This window comes from Anolis sagrei, chromosome 3 (genome assembly GCF_037176765.1).
Source record: "Anolis sagrei isolate rAnoSag1 chromosome 3, rAnoSag1.mat, whole genome shotgun sequence".
NCBI lineage: Eukaryota > Metazoa > Chordata > Lepidosauria > Squamata > Dactyloidae > Anolis > Anolis sagrei.
The window spans coordinates 194,800,358-194,820,914 of NC_090023.1; positions in this window are offsets into that span (position 1 = coordinate 194,800,358).

Sequence of the window (20,557 nt, forward strand, 5' to 3'; positions counted from 1 at the left end):
TATTCTCAGGTACGCCTCTTTTCAGTTTGGCATTGGCCTTGCTTTCTGCTTCTGAACTAGGCCACTTAACCCTAGTTCAGGCCCTGACTGGTCCCTAGACCTAACTTGCAAAACTTGTTATTAGTTCCTGACCACTCTGGACTAGGACACTACAGTGACTACTACAAGCTGAGAGCTATAAGTAGTGATGCTCCCTTTAGCAACAAATCACAGGGCTGTGAAATACAGTGGTGCAAGTGTGGGGTAGGAGAGAGGAAACCTTTGCATGCAGATATTCTTCTGCACATCAATGTAGTGGGAAGGGATTTGAAAGGAAAAGACCAAGCAAGCAAGCTGAAAGAAAATGTCACACTTTCCAACCATCCTAACTTGGCAGGAACCATCCCTATTAATCACTGTCCCACTTTTTCAGCTACTGTTAAAATGTCCTAGTTCTCTCTTCACCCACTTTCCTCCCTTTTCCTTGGCTTACTTCAGTTAATGCACACCGATTTCAAAGAGCAAATGTAGTTTGTATTCAGCTGGCTCAATAGCAGGGAGAGAATTGGGCAGACTCTTGCCCTTCCCATAGGTTCAGGCAAAAGCAAACTGTGGCAGCTTTTCATAGTCTGAGCAATCTTCCTCATTAATAATTTCAGTCATCTTGACCATAGCCTGAGGTTGTTTGATCATATGTATCCCAGGGTCCCTTCTACACAGCTGAATAAAATCCACATTACCTGCTTTGAATTTGATTATATGGCAGTGTGTTGTTGTTCATTCGTTCAGTCATTTCCGACTTTTTGTTACCTCATGGACCAGCCCACGCCAAAGCTCCCTGTCGGCCGTCACCACCCCCAGCTCTGTCAAGGTCAATCCAGTCACTTCAAGGATCCCATCCATCCATCTTGCCCTTTGTCAGCCCCTCTTCCATTTTCCCCAGCATCATTGTCTTCTCTAAGCTTTCCTTTCTTCTCATGATGTGGCCAAAGTACTTTATATTTGCCTCTACTATCCTTCCCTCCAATGAGCAGTGAGGCTTTATTTCCTGGAGTATGGACTGGTTGGATCTTCTCGCAGTCCAAGGCACTCTCAGAACTTTCCTCCAGCACCATAGTTCATAAGCATCTATCTTCCTTCACTCAGCCTTCCCTATGGTCCAGCTCTCACATCTGTAGGTGACTATGGGGAATACCATTGCTTTAGCTATGCGGATCTTCGTTGCCAGTGTGATGTCTCTACTCTTCACTATTTTATTGAGAATGGACATTGCTCTCCTCCCAAGAAGTAAGTATCTCCTGATTTCCTGGCTGCAGTGTAGACTAAGATAATCCAGTTCAAATAAAATAATGTGGATTTTCTGCTTTGATAGCCTGGATTATCTGGCAGTGTATAAGGGTCCCCAATTTTCTTTTGCAAAATGTAGGAGGATGGACCATGTAAAATTGTCATATGCAGACACCTTCTGTTCAATGTGTGAATCAGCACACCGTCAGATCCTGACATAGAAACAGAACAGTACACTCCCCAATGCCATCCAACATTTATGAATATTTACCCTCTCATTCAAAGAAGAAAGATATAGAATTGAACACACTGTCCCTCTTCTATCTGTCTGTTCTATTTCACTTACGGTACAGAAAGTCATTAGAACAAATATAAAGTTGTGTTACCAAAAATCTATCCATGTCCATTTTTGTCCTCTACAGACCTTGTAAATGTTAGTGAAAGATCATCCCTCTCACACAATTAGATAGGAAAGTCCAAAACTCTATTACAAAAGCTTTTACAACAGAAAGTATGGCTTAATTTAAGCTCATGAGTGATCTGGAACATCACAACAGCCCTGCTGAAAAGAAGCAAAGGTGTATCTAGCCTGGGTATGTAGGTGGTTTTGACAAAATCATGAAGACAATAGTCATCTTCTGGTACTGCCCCAGAGTAAAGGGAACCAAGACATTCCACATAACTTTCATAGTGAAACTGTTTTTATGCATTTAATTCAATTTTAATCTAAGCCCACCTTGTTTTTGTTATCAGCACATTGCACAAGAAATAATAATACAAAAGAACTGAACATACATGACTAAGGTGACAAAGATGACAACCACACATATGAATTTGAGGGACAGGGTCTTCAATTCAAGAACCATGGCTTCAACATGAGCTGGAGTCCCAACAGCAATTTGTTCAGAAATCATGTTCTACAAAAGAAAAGCTAAAATCCAGAAGCTAGGATCTTGAGTAGCCCGAGGAAATATTGTACAAACTCTTCAAAGTGTTGTTGGATAAAGAGCTATATAAAAGAAGGCAAACAGGGTAAATCGTGCCTGCTAGAATTAAGTGTATTTGAAATATATTTTTAAGCTGTTGTACTAAGCTGCCTCTATTTGGTTTTGTAACTATCCAATGATGAAATTTAAAGCCTCAATATCCAGAGCTTGCCAAGATGAAGGGGAGGAAATGGGAGATCCATCTCATCTTGTACTCATTGTCGCATACAGGAGGGGTATGAAGAATTCCCATAGCTTTGCTGAATTTCCTCAGATGTCGTTTTAATGGGAAAGGAATATCTGAGGTGAGTTGTTTACTAACTTTGTGATGTTACTGAAAGATAACCTGTTGCAACTTTGCATCTAGTGATTTCTTTAGGACAAAAATAGCCATTCTCTACAGTTCTGTAAAAAACAATATAAATGCTGGGTTTAGGCATTTTTTTCAAACAGAATAGACACAGCACTGATGTGTAACTGGAGGGAAAAAAAGGTCACTAGCTTGGCATTCTGTAATAAAAACAGAACATGGCCCTATCAGCAGCATTGAGAAAAATGTAGTCTAAAATATGCGCCTGGCTACTGGTTGAACAATAACCATATGTACTGAGACTGTGGGCCTGGAAAAATGTCTCCATGGCCACATTCACTACAGCCAAAGCCACCTGGCAAGGCGCGACGAAAGAGTGGAGATTGCTTCCACAGCCGAACTGGTGTTGCAGTGATTTGCTGACTTTTGAGACAAGACGTCCCCATATCTCTCACACAGGCAGATAAAGCCATTGCAATAAATGTAGGTGGGTTTGGGGAAACATGGGAGTGATTTTCTTCCCCTTAATGTAGAAAGAACACAAGAGCAATAAAAATCTTCTATGGGACCTTTGTTACTATTTTGTAAAAAAAAAAAAATTAAGCAAGCCGTTCACACACCTGAGCTGTATAGTTGGTATTTTGGCTCAAAATATAATGGTACTATATGTACTCAAGAAAGAAAATGGCACTTTTCTCCCCAAATGTTTTGGGGTTTTCTTTTTTGCTTTTATGGTCCAGGCACATAATGTGTGCATTTTTCTTCTTACTCTTCCAAATGGTTGACCTGGACCCAGGCAGGTCCAAGAAAACCGAACAAGGTGTTGAGGAAACTTTGGCTCCCAGAGAAGTCAAAGAAGCAAACCTCCATGGAAAGAGGTAGATTATAACAAGACCCAGAAGGAGTTCGGCTTCGGTTCTGATCCGAAAGATGTGGCTACTAAGATGCTTTAGATTAGAGACAGGCTCCAAGGACAGTCAAAGATTTTGAGCAAAAAAGCTCAAAAAAGAGAGAGAAAGAGAGAATCTTGAATCTTCCATGTTTAGGAACAACCCGAGAAGTCTACCTATCTTTCATGAGGGATTCCAACTTTTCTTTCTTCACCCTTTCCCCCCTCGTTCTCCCTCTCCGCCACACATGCACTCTTTCTCCTTGGCTTATGCTGGAGAGAAAAATTGATACAAAGCTTAAGAGTGCCATCTTGTGGGTCAAGGCAATAAGAAGAGGAAAGTTGCTTTCTGGGTGGTTTATTTATTTATTTCAGGGTGGTAACTGGAATTTGGACAGGATTCTGCTCTGTTCTGTTTTGTTTACTTGTTTACTTAGCCTTGTTTAATTAGAGTGGTCATTAGTGAGCATTCTCCGCTTGGGATTTTTGCAAACGGTTGGGGCCCTATTATCCCTTTATGAAGCCAGACTTTAGAAAACCATGAGTGCTGAGTAATGGGGAACGTTCAGGCTTGAGGTGTTTCAGTTTAAATTTGGCAATGGATTTCTGTTTTAATTGTGCCCTTGGCATGAATATAAGTCTGCATGGGACAATGTTTTAAAAAAAGATATTGCACAGAAATGTAATCATCAGACAGTTCAAAATCAAAATCCTTTCTTTATCTCATCAGAATCAGCCAGTCAGTCTTTCAGGAAACTATGGAAATTTTCCTAGTTTCAAAAAAAATGTCTCTGCTAATTCTTATAACTTACCAAATCAAAATGTCTTCCCTTTCCTATTTTTTTTTTGTTGCTTCATTGTGTTCCTCCCATTTGTATTTCTTACAATTTTTGCACATTTTTGTTCCAAAAATTTAGTATAAATATTATTCTGCATTTTTTGTGTTTGACATACTTTTCTGTTAAAGATTTTTCAAGATAGGAAAGTGAAATAATATGGATATAGAGAAGTGTGTATTTGAAACATGTTTTTTTTAAAAAAATATCTAATCATATTATAGAAAAGCAAACCTAAAGCCATACTTATTTACAAAAATTGTATGCTATATAGGAAATAAACATGTGCCTCATCTTGCTTACTCATCTTCTCTTATTTATTTTTTATAAAAGGAAAGAAAATGTGGTTGTTCTTTTTCCAGTAATACACCCTAGCTATCTGGGTTTTTTTTTTTTTCAAAAATATGACATTGTATATTAATCACTACTGGAAGGCAAAAGATGTTAAATTAAACCTTTGATTTGATAAAAGTGTTTGAAACAGATAGAACAAAAACTATTTTGATAATGAATCAAAATAGAGTTTGGGAGGGTTTGGAGACTGTTCATGATTAGATAACTTCTCTATTACCCTATCCATCCAAATACATCTTTCTAGAAAAAAGAATCAGTGCACAATAAAACCTTTCTGTTTCAATTAATATAACATTAATTTGTTAATTGATATTTCATATTTAGGATTAAAACCATCAGCCCAAATTTTGAGCTCTCTTATAGAATGTGTTGTTAAAATGAATGTTGTACCTTTTTAAAAGAGGGAGAAAAGGAAAATAAAGTACAGATGTTGTGTCCGTCCCTCCAGCAAAAAAAAGAGTCAAATGATACTTACAGAATCTACTTTTTAAAACAATGTTGTTTCTCCTCACCTAATTTTAACACCGTCAAAACAATGCCAAAGCAATATGCATGTAATAATTATGGTATAAGCAGATGGTTTTAAAATTCTGTTTTCCTCCAACCAATAACTCCTTAGAGAATTTCATAAGATGTTTAAAGAATTCCTATCCATGAGCCTGCTTCGTTTTTTCTTTCCTCTCTCCTTCTTTCTGGTCTCCCTATACAAAGATGCTGAAAACGAGCAGAATTTGAGTCATCTAAATGCTATTCCACTTGCTTGTAGCATCAGAACTTTTCTTAGGACTCGGCATCTCACTGCACAATTTTCAATGTGCTCTTGATCACAAATCACAGATAGGGATTGGAGAAGGGAAATGCCAAAGCCTCTTCAGATGACTGTCTGTATTGTCTTGGAAGGATCTTATTCTCTAGAGTTCAAACAAGACTCAGGAGTAGTGTTGCATTATTACTGCAGGTAAGATGCTCGAATTATAACAGGGAAACGGTAAACAAAGTACCGTTATTGCAACCGAAAATCACTTCTGTGACTCTGAGTCTGCTAGAAGCCTTCATCTCCTGGGGAGAGTTTGGGGACTATTATTAATTATTTTGTTTACATATTTGTTAATGTGAAATTCTTTCATTGCTAATTCACTTCATATGCCACCATGTGGATTTGGGTTTCCTCTTTTTTTGAAATCCATTTCACATATTTTCACCTAGTTTCAAACCACAATCACAGAAATCATGATAATAAATAGTACACATAATCCATGACTAAATGAGTTCATTCCTTAATAGAACAGCTAAGGTGTAAGAGCATGTTTTAAAGTACAGCTAAAATAGGACAGCTTAGAAAAATGCCTGGCATTTCATTTCAATCTTTCATTGCAAATAATAATATTAAATATAGACTGGAATATAACACCATAGTCATAAAAAGTGCAGGGGACAACTTTACATGGAAGATCTATTTTGATTTGGTACGTCATAACGGCAAACTTGTACTGTTTACATTATTTTTCAGCATTTGCTTTTGCAAATCACAAAAGTCAAAGAGTGAGGGAGAAGAGATTTTTTAGAAAGTACTAAAATTTATCTTTCAGCAATGGTGATGCAGAAATGTAGACACCAGCAGTGGTTGCCAAAGGAGGAAAAGCATTAATGTATCAAATAGATACATGTTGTTCTTTTCTGACAAGACGAAAGGAGTGGCTTAAAGATCATCTGCCTGGATCCTTCAAGCTCAAAGTCCAGCATGAAAGTCAATTTGGACGCGTTTAAATTAGACTCTTCCCTAGTGGTCCTGAATCAAACAGTCGGCTTGGAGCCTAAACCAGTTTAAAAGACTGCCCTCGTGGGTTTTAGCCTCGAAAGGAGCAGCAACAAGCCTCTCTTTTCCGTCACCCATCACTCAATAAAGATTTAGCTACATCCGGCTGGCCTGAAACACAAAGCCATTTAGGGCCTGGAACCAGCCCGGTCTTAATACACATTACTTCTATTACTGCATTTGTCATCAGTCATATGATGGTAATAAAATTTGTAACTGTTTTGCCTACACTAGTGGTGCGATTTACCTAGCCTAATAGACAATGCAAATGCTAAAAGGCACATATACATCTTCATTATATAAGCTGGTGCCTGAGTCATGTCCCTCCAGAGACAGTTTTATTCATTTTTATACAATTTGCCTACTGTACAGTACAGATGGTTTCTATTAAGTAAAATATCTATTTGCTTCCAAATTTTTTAGTTTTCGTGATTAAATTGCTTTAAAATGATGGTACATTGTGTTATCTTCTTTCATGACTTAATTTAGCTCCACGAGCCCAAGTCATAAGTTGAAAACCCCATTTCATCCAGTCAGAAAATAGATATTCTGACCGCATGCTGAGCTTTCTTTTGTACATATATACATACACACGCACTTGCTGCAGTATTAACTAGGCAGCAATTAGTTTCTCATAAGCCTTCACTATGTGGATTATTTTCTAAAGTTGTATTTAAACATAAGATAAGAAAAATAATTGGTTATTAATATCGAAGAAATACTGCTCCATTATTTCTCTTCCTATTTTACACTCGCATGCAGTAGAGACAAGGCAATAGCGAGCATAATACTATAAGGTGGAAACACGCAGGGACAAACATGTAACTGTACTGCCACCAGGTGGCTTTCTTTGATATTTCCTCCCATGATACACTAATACTGGAGTTGGTGATTCATAAACTTTCAAAGTTTTTTCTGTGCCTTCGCATGGACTGGGACACAAGGTATTATAGCAGTTATGAATCACAAAATGATATATATAATTAACGTACAATTAGAAGGGACTTCAAAGACCTGAACTTGCGACCCTAATACTACTAATTTTAGGTCAGTTTAGGAGAACTGTTTTTGACTGTTTGTGGACTTAGCTGATCACAACCATGTCCCCAATAAATGTTTGCTGAATTATTATTATTATTATTATTATTATTATTATTATTATTATCTTAATGAGACAGTTTAATTACTGGTCAAAATTAAACTGTATGGATCCCAGTAGACTTCCTCACCTATGTCTAGAGTATCAAGTCCAGCCTGACCAGAAGTCATCATAGATGGTGGATCTGAATAATAAGTTGGCTGGAATTGGCCTACCTTTGCAATTTCTGAGTGCTCTAGGTTCTGGGGCAGGGCAAGTGCTCATGCGGTGCACTCAGGATGTCTATGCTCAGCTGCACCTAGAGAGCATAGGTAGGTCTTCTGCCACAAGGTTTATAGCTTCTCACAAAAATTTAGAACAAGATTGGCTCAAAGCCAACCTTAAAAACTCTGGCATAGACACTGAGAACTGGGAAGCCCAGGCCCTTGAGCGCTCCAGCTGTAGGTCAGCTGTGAGAATTTGAAGAGGCATGAATGAAGACCGAAAGAGAGAAACGTGCCAAGAGGAAGGCGCGTCAAGCCAACCCCGACCGAGACCGCCTTCCTGGATACCAGTGCCCTCACTGTGGGAGAAGATGCAGATCAAGAATAGGACTCCACAGTCACCTACGGACCCACCAGAACACAGATCCTGGAAGACTATCCTACTCGGCCAATGATGGATCGCCTAAGGCTAACTATTCCACTTCCGCTATCCTTAAGAAGAATATATGCTAGGGCTAGGTATGAACAACTCGGTATTATGATGCAAACCAGGCGGTACTGTAACATCCCAAGAAGTGGGAGATTCTGCATATGGGGAGAACAAACTGTGGAAGATATTGAACATTTCTTAATTGACTGTGCAGCATTCACTGAACTGCGAGGCAGATATTTACATCCAATATTATCCAACTGCAGGTCCCCAACAGAAATGATCTTCTGACATCTTGGACATCTTGGATCTTTCCTGTCCTCTTGCAAAGACAGGAAAGATCCAACATAATCAGAGTAAGCATTTTTATTCTGAAAGCTATCAAGAAAAGAGCAGATTTCCTGAAAGAAAAACCAGGAAAATAAGACTCTGAATGTAAATAGAAGGTCAGCTACTATCCTCACCTCTTGGGCTTCTTTTTTACTCGTGTTCTACTTTGAAATGGTCATATGACTGGTCAAATAAATAAATTACTACTACTACTACTACTACTATTACTACTATTACTACTATTTCATTTTTATCCTGTTTTTCTCCCATGGGCGGAACTCAAAGGGGCATACAGCGGATTAAAAACTAATTTACATAAAATATGTGTTTAACACTACATAATAAAACAACTAACACAAATACTCAATTACCTAGATCATAAACAATAAATTAATAACTTACAACATATATAATTAAAAATTCCCTAACCGCAGGCCACTGAAGTTATTCATAAAATAAATTATATTCCAAGATCCTAAAAAGATTCAATTTTCATTAGGCCATGTCACATTGCCAGGTCCAATATATTTATTTATTTATTATTTACCTTACTTATATACCGCTGTTCTCAGCCCGAAGGCGACTCAGAGGTTCACAACAAATACGAACAGCAAAAATTCAGTGCTACAGTATAGAAGCAGTTAACAACCTAACACATTACACAATTAATAAACAGTTACTACAATACCCATTCACTGTCGTCTCATCATCAAAAACATGTTCCAGATTCGTCATCCATTGTTCCATTCCAGTGTTCATTAACCAATATAGCATTTAAGAGGTAGATATTACCGGCTGCTAATTTGGTACTTATCTATTATCATTCATCTGGGAAGGTCTGGCTCCACAATAATGTCTTTATTTGAGATTGAAAAGCCAGCAAGAAGGGGGAGCCAATCGCACTTCTAGGAAGGGAGTTCCAGAGCTGTGGAGCCACCACGGAGAAGGCGCTCTCTTGTTCCCACCAAGCAAACTTTTGATGGTGGTGGGACTGAGAGAAGAACCTTTCCTGATGATCTCAGGGTATGAATGGGCTGGTAGGAGCAGATATGGTCTCTCCAATTGACCAGGCTATCTGGTGTGTTTTAGGAGCTGCAGTTCACAAAAGTAAACTTCCTGAGCTCCGAATCGTCAGTCATTTGTTGATCCAGGAAAATCTATCATTATGCCAGCTTTGACAGCTAGAGGTCTACCCTCTGCTTAAGAACTTCTAATGAAGGAGAACTCATCACCTTCCCACTCCACTACTGTCATCAAGTATTTCTTAGTGTTTCCTTGAAATCCCATTTTCTTATGATGAGAATACTCTAGTTCAAATTCTACCTTCAGAGCCTCAGAAAAACATTGGGCCTACAGCCTTTTCAAATTCTTGAAGATAACAATCTTTAAAATGGCTTCTCCACACACACACACACACACACACACACACATATATATATATATATCCAACAGTTTCAAATTTTACTCATGGAATTAAATCACATTTTTTGTCATTTTATCATCCTATTTAAATGCATTCTTGTTTGGTAATTTCCTTCTAGAACGGGCATGTGTTTTTTCACTAATTTACATCTTGAAGGTAGTAATAAGTGATTTTAGCATTTTTCTTCCAACTGCAGGAAAATCTTTTCAAACTTTTTTGTTCCTTAAGTAGTAATCGTTCAGGTCTTATTCTGTACAAAAATCACATGAGACATTTTTGCTCAGTAAATCTACATTTTCTTCACATAAGATTTTTTTAAAACCCAGGCTGAGAGTGCTGCACTGAAAAGTGTGTGTGTGTTCTCATTTGTTAGACTTGATGTGTTCTGTTTGCATGCCATACTCTGACAACCTGTGATTATTGCTTGAGGTATCATGCTTAATAACATCACCAAGGATTTCTGCTTGCAACATCACACTTGCAACATCACCAGGGCCTGGCTCTGTGACATCACAAAGGGTCACCCCACGTGTCAGGGCTTGGAATAGCCCTGACCCTGCTCCCTAGTTGTAGTCACTTCAAGTCATTTTAGAGGAGAAGTTTTTCGCTGTCTGTGGACTGGGCTGATCAGCAGTATAAAACAGAACCATGTGGCGGAGGCTCCTTCTTTGGAGGCTTTTAAACAGAGGCTGGATGGTCATCTGTCAGGGGTGCTTTTCCTGCTTCTTGACAGGGGATTGGACTGGATAACCCACAAGGTATCTTCCGACTCTATGATTCTATGATTCCTCAAAACTGTTGACAGAATTTTGTAGGACTCAGAGTCCAGGGATCAGTGGACATCCTGGCCCATAAAAGGATCCTCCCAAAAATTTCATGTAGCACATGGATCATGTTATTTCCACCAGTACTTTTTATTGGCCATGAAGTTTCCAATAAATTTTTAAAACTATTTGAGAATAGGCTATAGAGCAGGCATGGGCAACCTTTTTTGCCTTGGGGCCATATTGCGGGACCAGCCAGGAGGGCCAAGCCAAGAGGGTGGGCTGGGCAGGCCCAGGAGGAGGTGAGCTGGGGGTGGGGTGGACCTGGGAGGGGCGGGGAAAGGGGCAAGGGCCTGGAATTGGAAGGATGGGTAGATCATCCCCGGGTTTATTTATTGTGTCAGAAGCAAATTGAGGGTACAGTTATAATGTATTTAAAAACATGAACTAAGTTAAAAACTTGGCATTATACTAGATTTCCTTTGGCCAAAAGCTGGCCACTTGGAGTGCCTCTGGTGTCACTGTGGCTCTGGTTGTCCTCCCAGCAGAAGGATGGAAAGGAAAGAAGGAAAAAAGGGAGGAAGGAACAAAGGAAAGAGAAAGAGAAATTAATAAATAAAGAAGGAAGGAAGGAAGGAAGGAAGAGAAAACAGAAGGGAGGAAGGATGAGACACATGCAATTGTCCTCCCAGCATAAGGACAGGGCCACTAACCCCGTCCTTGGTAAGGGACCACTTGACCAGGGACCACTTTGACCAGGAACCACTCTCCAACATTAGTATCAAAAGGGTTAGAAATCGGTTTTCGATCAACTTTAGATTCAGTTTGGTTATTTGGGATGCTGGTTAAGAATATTGCATTGGATAGATCGCATCAGCTCTAGTTTCTGATACAAAACATATGCCATCCAATAGTCACCATCTGCTCATCCACAGAAAATCATATTTAACCAAGAAAACATGATTTTAAACGTCTTCTTGCATTAAGGATTTTACCTGTTTAGAAAGCTTTCTTAGACTATCATTAAGCAAAATGATAAAATGTATATCTATTAAAGGTATATCCCCAAAAGGGCTTATGTTACTACAATTTCAAATGTGAGTTTGATTCTGCATTATAGATTTGTGAAAAACATAATCCTTTCCATACGGTAAGACAAGTTTGTCCATTGAGCTTTGTGCTTTAAAAAACAGGTGAAAGAAAATTACTACCATTCTCCAATCTGGGTCAAATAGGAACAATATAAAAACAAGAAATTAAAACTTTATTGGAGACAGAACTGAAAAGGTGTTAACAAATTGAAGAAGGATTTAAAGAATTATTATACTGTATGCAATTGTGCTTTTGAGTGGCTGCAGACAGCATTGGGAACCACACTGACACCCCAAAAACTCTAGTGCCACCACCCCAATACACAATTTAATGCATCCCAAATGCTCCATACTTGATGTTACAGGACTCTGAAATGTATTTTTCAGGAAATAACTGAATAACCCACACATGTACAAATAAAGGTCAAAAAGATGAGCATAAGTGGTTAATTTAAACAAAATGAGATGCCAGAATCAAATCATAATTTCCAATCCTAGATTGTTTAAAGAAAATGGGGGCTCCTTTTGGACCAGAGTCACAATTCTAAGGAAGTATTTTGGACACCATCCAAAAATGTTTCTCTTACTACTTCATCACACTAGAGAATGAATCCACTTTAAATCAGATTGCTACCTCCTGCAGAATTCTGGGTTTTGTAATTTAGGGAGCCTCACTAAACTACAAACCCCAGGATTCTGCAAAAATCAGAAAACGGATTTAGTGGATTCATTCTCTAGCATGATGAGGTCCATGGTGGTTGCAAACCATCCATTTAATGGAAACTCTTGGTCTAAAAACAGAAGTAATGCATGTAAAAACCTGAATGCAAGGAAGAAGAGAGATCAGAGTTCTCCAAAACAGAAAATCACTACTGTGACGCCACCTTTTTGAAGATCGCCTAAAACACTTCCCACCATAACCAGAACCCTCAACCCAACATACACACAGAGAGCTCTCTTTTCTTCTTCTTACATATACACACTGCTGGGCTTTCCTGAAACCTTCCTCAACACCCCCATTGCTCTCCACAACTCTCCGTTTATCTTAACCCCCCTTCCTTCTTCACCCTACATTCCAGATTCAGCCCTAGCTCCACCACAGCTGCCCTACTGTCATCATCAGCCTTTCCATTAACAAAGAAACCTTCCCTCTCTTCTTCCCTCTCTTTCTTTCTTCCCTTCTTTACTGCCCACCTATCATTGCTATTTTTTACCATATAAGTATTTAAATGGGTTGTAATGGAGTTCAGAGACATTGAGAGAACTAGAGCCGAGGCACGTAACTGGAGGTCATTTTGAAATCTTTCCACTTCCTTGCATAAATATATAAATATGTAAAAAGAAGAAAAAGTATCATGGTACTTAACAGGCATGGGGACCAAGGAATCCAAAGGCATTCTCATACTCACAACTACTATTTTGCTTTTCCCAAATTAAATGAAACAGAGTTCCCAAATCAGAATTGACAAATGATTGTGGTCACCATCTCATGCTTGTTCAGGGCGAAGGAAAATGGGGCCATGAAATTGCAAGACCTGACCAGATTCATAAGCATTGTAAGGAATTTGAGATATCTCAACTGTCACACATACCATGTCTATGGCACAAAGTAAAATGCTTTCACACATATGTAGGGCCAAAACTTTTCATTCTGAATTGGGCCATGAGCTAACTAGTATCTTTGTGCAAGATTGACTACATGAGTTTTCGCCATACCATATTTTGCCATCTGAAACAATTGCTGTTAAGCAACAAAATCACATAGTACCTTAGCTGGTCAACTTAATTACATTGGGGTGTACTGTATAAAGACTTTGACACAAAGTAGACCCATTGAAAGAAATTAAACTTTTACCGTAGCCATGACAATGTTAAGTCACATTAATTTCATTAAGGTTATTTTACAGATCCAACACATCCTTGTAAGATGTGGTCTGGAATCAAGAGTAGTGAAAACTGTGAAACAGCTTTAATTTGCTCCTGTAGCATTTTTTCCCCATATTTGCACAAATATAGCCTTCTTGTGGGTACCTAAACTGGGCAGAACCTATTTTCCAGCTGCTGAATAGCTATCTAATAATGGTCAAACACATTTAAAAGTAAAGATTGTGCCTTACTTGTAGAGTATCTGGGGTTCTAATATATTTAAAAAATGACTCTACGTTGGCCCGAGGCAAACTGAGAAGTAGAAAGATTTATGAAAACTCTTCAAAAGCTGTTTCAAACAGCTGTAATGGAAAGGAAATATGTGAAACATCTGAATCACAGAATTATTATCCTGCCACTCCATACAATATTACCAGGGACCCTCCAGCAACTACATTATTTAATAGACCATTTAATGGACTATTACGAGTCCAGTTGTCTTCATTATGGCAAGCGGGCAAACATACAGATGATGCTACTATTTCGTGAGTTGAATGACAGCACGGCACAAAAAAATGAAATGACATAGAGATCCCATGACTGGTCAAGAGTCAGAAAGTGTAGTTCAGTCCAGTAGTTTCCAGTTACCACAAATTTCCTGGGTTTTTTGTTTTATTTTTTTGTAAGAAAAAACAAACCAAGCTGAAATCAGTGAACATGTGAAAGAAAATAAGGCAATAAATGTGCATGTGTTTCCAGTTATCTTAGATATATTGCATTTTAACATACTGTTGCAGATGTTGAACATTTTTCAAGATGGGTCAAGACAGTGGGCTGATTCTTTGGGAGAACCATAGCATCTGCAAATAATGAAGAACAAGTCTAGGTTTTGTGTTTTACATCACACTTACAGATTATGTCACTTTAAATATTTGTAGGGTCATGATTGATTTCTAAACGGACAAAGAGACAATGAGGAAAATGGGCCAGTCCTATGGGAAATGGCACACCTGCAAACTACCATTTGCTTTCGGAAAAGCAGGAGGTAGGAAGAGAGGAAAAGCCCTGGCTTTTGCAAGTCACTAGATGAGTTCAATGCTAAACAGATTCAGGAATTAAAATTGTTAAGCAAATAGCTCTGGAAAAAATTAATATATAGTTGGCCAAGCTTGGCAATCTTGCAATGATCTCATCAGTTAAACACAGGCAAATTGAACAAGTATTTACACAGGAACCTTCAAGTGAGTCATTTAGCATAGAAGGCTTTTTAAATGAATAAATACCAAAAAAATCCTTAATAGAATAACTGCTCGGTCTTATGAACCATTTCATAAGTAAAGCTATTCATAGCATAAAAAATTCCTGCATAGGATGGAAACCATTGTTTAAAGATTATTTAAGGGCCATGTTCTCCCTTACAAAACAGCTAGTGCCTTGAGATCTACTGGGGAGGCCCTTCTCTCACTCCTACCACCTATGTAATATGTAGATGCTATCTATATAAGCAAGGTTAAGAAATCTGTGCCGTTTTGCAAGTAAGCAGCTTCTATATGTTTGTAGTTCACATAAAATGAACCTGTTGCACAGCTGGAAGAACAACTCTTTGGCTCAACTGTTTATGTGCAAAATAAACTGCATGGGATACAGTGTGTGTGTGTGTGTGTGTGTGTATGTAATGTTCGTTTGTGGGATTAACATAACTCAAAAACCACTGGGCAAATTGAGACCAAATTTGGACACAATACACCTATCAGGCCAACGAGTGACCACCATCACTCATTAAAACACTGAAAAGCACAACAAAAGAGATGTAAAAAGCCCAAAAAACCCCATTACAATGCATGCACAAAACCACATATATATATACACAAGCACACATATATACACACATATACAAATATATACACACACAAAACACATATACACAGACTGGGCCACAGCAACGTGCGGCATGGGATGGCTAGTGTGTGTATATGTGTGTGTGTGTACACACACACACACACACACATATATATATTCATTAATTTAATTTATATCCTGCATTCTTCTCTTAAGGAATCCATCATGACACTAAGTGAAATTGTACGACGATCATGATATATGTGGATACAAGACATAGTTATCATTGCATACAGTACATTTACCATTGAATCCAAAACATCTTCCATTACTTACAAAATTGGCAGAAAAAGACAGGAAAATTAGAAGTTCAATATAGAGAGAGCAATACGTCTTTCTGAACCAGAACTGAGATGCTAAACACTAGAGGTGTGCAATTTTTCATTATAGTCATAGGTCATATCAAATTCATTAAATTCATACTTATGGCATGATATCTGACACACGAGCATGGCCTGCACTAAAAACTTAAGAATTAAAACTTACCCAACACTTTTCTGTTTGCATTTTGTAACTCTTGGAAGCCTCAGTTTCATTTTCAGCACAAGAAAGCAAAGCAAAACTAAGCAAAAAAGGCTGGTTTTCCTCTTTAAATTAATGGCCTCTCATCATTAGGAGAGGGAAGCAGCATGGCAAAAGCAGAGTTCACTGGGAAAGAAAGCACAGACTTCTGGGAAATGTAGTTTGGTAAGGTAAAGAGCTCTGTGCCAGAGAATTCAAAAGTCCCTGCCCTAAACTACATTTCTCAGAATTCTGCTGAGCTTCAAAAAGCCCCAATCAGGATAAGGAACATATTTGTCCCTTCTTAGCAGCAGCCAGCCAGAGATCCAATAAATTGTTGAATCTGCAAAGAGGAGGACTGACTGATAGTTCTAGTAAGTAAATCTCTGTGCTGGGCTGGGAAGAAATCCCTAAATGGAAGTTCTATTGGTGAATAGGAGAGACATTCAATGAGATAGCTGTTGTGGCTTTTGTTTTTAAAAATGTTTTTTGTCAAAACTGTTAAAAGTTTCATACAATCAGTAGATGTATGAATATTTCTGAAAGTTGGGGGGAATGATCCCTTGTTTTCCTGTGTCATTGTATAGAAAATTCACGGAGATAGCTCTTGTAGTGGTTTTTTTAAATCTCCGTGGATAATGTTTAGTAGTAATATGCCAATGTTGCCCGTTGCATATAAAATCATACTACTGGTCTTTATGTTATATTCCAGTGTAGCACCATTGCCTGCCATTGCCTCCAAAAGTGAAGTCCCATTGTTATTTGTCCATAATACAAATATTATGTTGCTTTCAAGATCTTATTGTTGTGGTTGTATTATGGTTAAAACACTGATGCTAGTGGGAAGGACTTTGTGGTTTAGACCAGTAGTTCTCAACCTAATGCTGTGACCCCTTTATACAGTTCCTCGTGTTGCGGTTACCCCCAACCATAAAATTATTTTCAGTGCTACTTCATAACTGTAATTTTGCTATTGTTATGAATTGTAATGTAAATATCTGATATGCAGGATGTATTTTCATTTACTGGACCAAATTTGACACAAACACCTAATATGCCCAAATTTGAATACTGTGGGGTTGGTGGGGGGATAGATTTTGTCATGTGGGAGTTGTAGTTGCTGGGATTTATAGTTTACCTACAATCAAAGAGCATTCTGAACTCCACCAATGATGGAATTGAACCAAACTTGGCACAAAGAACTCTCATGACCAACAGAAAATCCTGGAAGGGTTTGGTGGGCATTTACCTTGGGTTTTGGAGTTTTAGTTCATCTACATCCAGAGAGCCCTGTGGACTCAAACAATGATAGATCTGGACCAAACTTGGTATGAATACTCAATATGCCCAAATGTAAACACAGGTAGGGCTTGGGAAAATAGACCTTGACATTTGGGAGTTGTAGTTGCTGGGATTTATAGTTCACCTAAAATCAAAGAGCACTCTGAACCCCACCAATGATAGAATTGGGTCAAACGTTCCACACATAACCCCCATGACCAACAGAAAATACTGTGTTTAAGATAGTCTTTGGCGACCCCTCTGACACCCTCTCGCAACCTCCCCAGGGGTCCCAACCTCCAGGTTGAGAAAGGCTGGCATAGAAATCCAGTTTAGAAAGTGAGAAAGAGCAGTGAACTGCTTGAAATAATTGTAAACCCAAAAGCAAGTTCCAAATAAGGATGCTCCTGCTGGTTTTAGTGCAGGCATGCACTGTGCTGTCGCACCTGGGGGCTATTATTCTTAATAAAGGAGGGATGGACGTGGCATCTCTCCCCCAGGGGATTGCTTCTTGCCCTCCTATAGGAAACTGGAACTCCCAAAAACCCAAAACGCTGTAAATAACTCAAAATAAGTTTTATAGATCACAAAGAGTTATTTCTTTGAAGCAATGAGCTGGAAACTTCAGAGGGGTGAAGGAAAATATACGTTACAGTCTCAATTAGTCCTGGGTCCAAGGTGTTCGAAGCTGAGAAGCCTCACCAAGTTTCCTCTTTCCTCAATGGCTGTGAATGCCGGAGCAAACCACAACCCCAGTTCAGATGGCCTATGTTTTGAAGACTCAGGATCTTCCTTTGGTGCCAAAAGAACCGGTTTGAAGGCGGTTGAGACTTCCCAACGTCGTTCCGGTTGGCCTGAACATGAAGCACAAGTCTCAAGGGTAAAAGAGCTCAGAACTGATGCTAAGAGGTTATTTAAATCACGGTCTTTTAGAGTCAAGTCTCTTACTCATGTCCATATGGTAGGAACTCTGATGGCAGAATGAAAAGAAAGGAAGCACTCTCCTCCTGCAGGAAGAGGTGGAGCCAAACAGTACTCTTTTTTTGTCGTGTCAGGAGCAACCGCTCCTGTTATGAGAGAATTGGCCGTCTGCAAGGACGTTGCCCAGGGGACACCTGGATGATTTTTGATGTTTTATCATCCTTGTGGGAGGCTTCTCTCATGTCCCCGCATGAGGAGCTGGAGCTAATAGAGGGAGCTCATACGCCTCTCCCCCAATTCGAACCTGCGACCTGTCGGTCTTCAGTCCTGTCGGCACAGTGCTTTAACCCACTGCGCCACCGGGAGCTCCTTCAAAAAGTACTGATTGACAGCTATAAGTAACCAATCCATACAACTATACATAAACAGGGTAAAAGGGGCCGGATTAAGCATGATACAACAGTTTAAATCTTTCAACTAACAGTTCTATACATAGGTGGTGCCACTCGCGCCATCACATGCACTATCATTGTATGAAAAGCAAAGCAATTTCTTTGGCAGACAAAAATGTTTTCTTGGGTCCATCCAAAGTAACTAATCATCATGTAGCAGCAAAATATCAATGCACTTGTTGAATGACTCTGCTATAGATGGACCTTAACGTGCTGTGTAGGGAAAGGGGGAGTTATATGAGTCATTCTAAATGTGTTTAATAGGAACTGAAAAGAGGATCACTAGGAGAAATAAATTCATCTATGAAAATTTTACTACAGTCATCGTTAATACTCATCACAATGTCTAATATAAAGTGTGAACCGTAGTGTCCTTAAATGTAAGGGGGGAAAGTCTGTCTTGGTAAATTAGTTCTCTGGAGGCCCAAGTTAAGAATGGAATGAAAGAGGATCTTCATTTTCAGCAAACATCAATTCTTTTTCTTGGTAATACTATTAAGCAGCCCTGTCAATGGAACATTTTGAGGTACTGTTCTAAAATGAAAGGACAATCTCCTTGGGAGGGAGGGGGCATTCTGTTGCCAAGTAATCAATATTTTAGCAGTGCGTCGTCCATATAACTGAGCCTTTCCAGAGTATCCAAATAGTAATTTATTCATCCATGGCAAAGTTCAAGGTAATTTTCCCACTTATTATTGTCTCCTGGCGATGTCTAGGCTTTCAGCTTTCTTAACTTTCGTTTTAGAGTTACCAGGTAGGCAGTTGTCACACAGGATGTGGCAACAATTGTCTGTGCAGTACTTTAAAGTTTAATGGAAAAATTGCATTGTGACCCATCTGAAAATCAAGAAAAAGTTACTTTGAAAGTGATGCTTCTGAAAGAGGTATCGTTGAAAGTCTGCTTTAATATCCTAGGAGATTGGGTTGTTTTTTTTACATATATAATTTAGATTATGCTAATGCAAATCGAGTGTCCCTTATCCAAAATATCTTGGACAAGAAGGGTTCTGAATTTTGATTTTTTCCAGATTTTTGAATACAATATTTGCATACATGTATATAATATAAGGGAGGCATGGTGGCACAGTGTGTTAAACTGCTAAGCTGCAGAACTTGCTGAATGGAAGGTTGGCAGTTTGAATCCATGGGACAGGGTGAGCTCCCATTGTTAACCCCAGCTTTGGTCAACCTAGCAGTTTGAAAACAAACGGCTGTGAGTAGATCAATAGCTACCATTTCATTGGGACTATAACAGCGCTCCATGCAGTCATACCGGCCACATGATCTAGGAGATGTCTACAGACAATGCCGGCTCTTCAGCTTAGAAATGGAGATGAGCATCACCCCCCAGAATTGAACTTGACTAGACTTAATGTCAAGGGGAAATGTTTACCTTTTATATAATATTATAATGAATCTTTGAAATGAGACCCAAGCCTAAAAATGACATTCAATTATGTTTTGTATACACCTTTTAAACATAGCCTTTTAACCTGAAAAAAATTCCATACACTGTTTTTAATCATTTTGTGCATGAAGCAAAATGTGTGTATATTGAATAATTAGAAAACAAAGATGTCACTATCTCAGCCTCTCATGTGGACAATTTCAGGTTGCAGAATATTAGATCAGAGTATTAGATCAGTGTAAATATTCTGATCTAATACCTGTATTAGATCAGAGTAAATTACATTAGATTAAGTCCACATAATACCTAATGAGGAAATGGAAAATTGTTGGAGTAGCCAAGATGGAAGTTCAGAAAGAACTCTACATGATGGACAAAAAAAGGAGACAAGAAAACTTGATTTAAACCAAATGAGAGAAGAGACATTCGTAT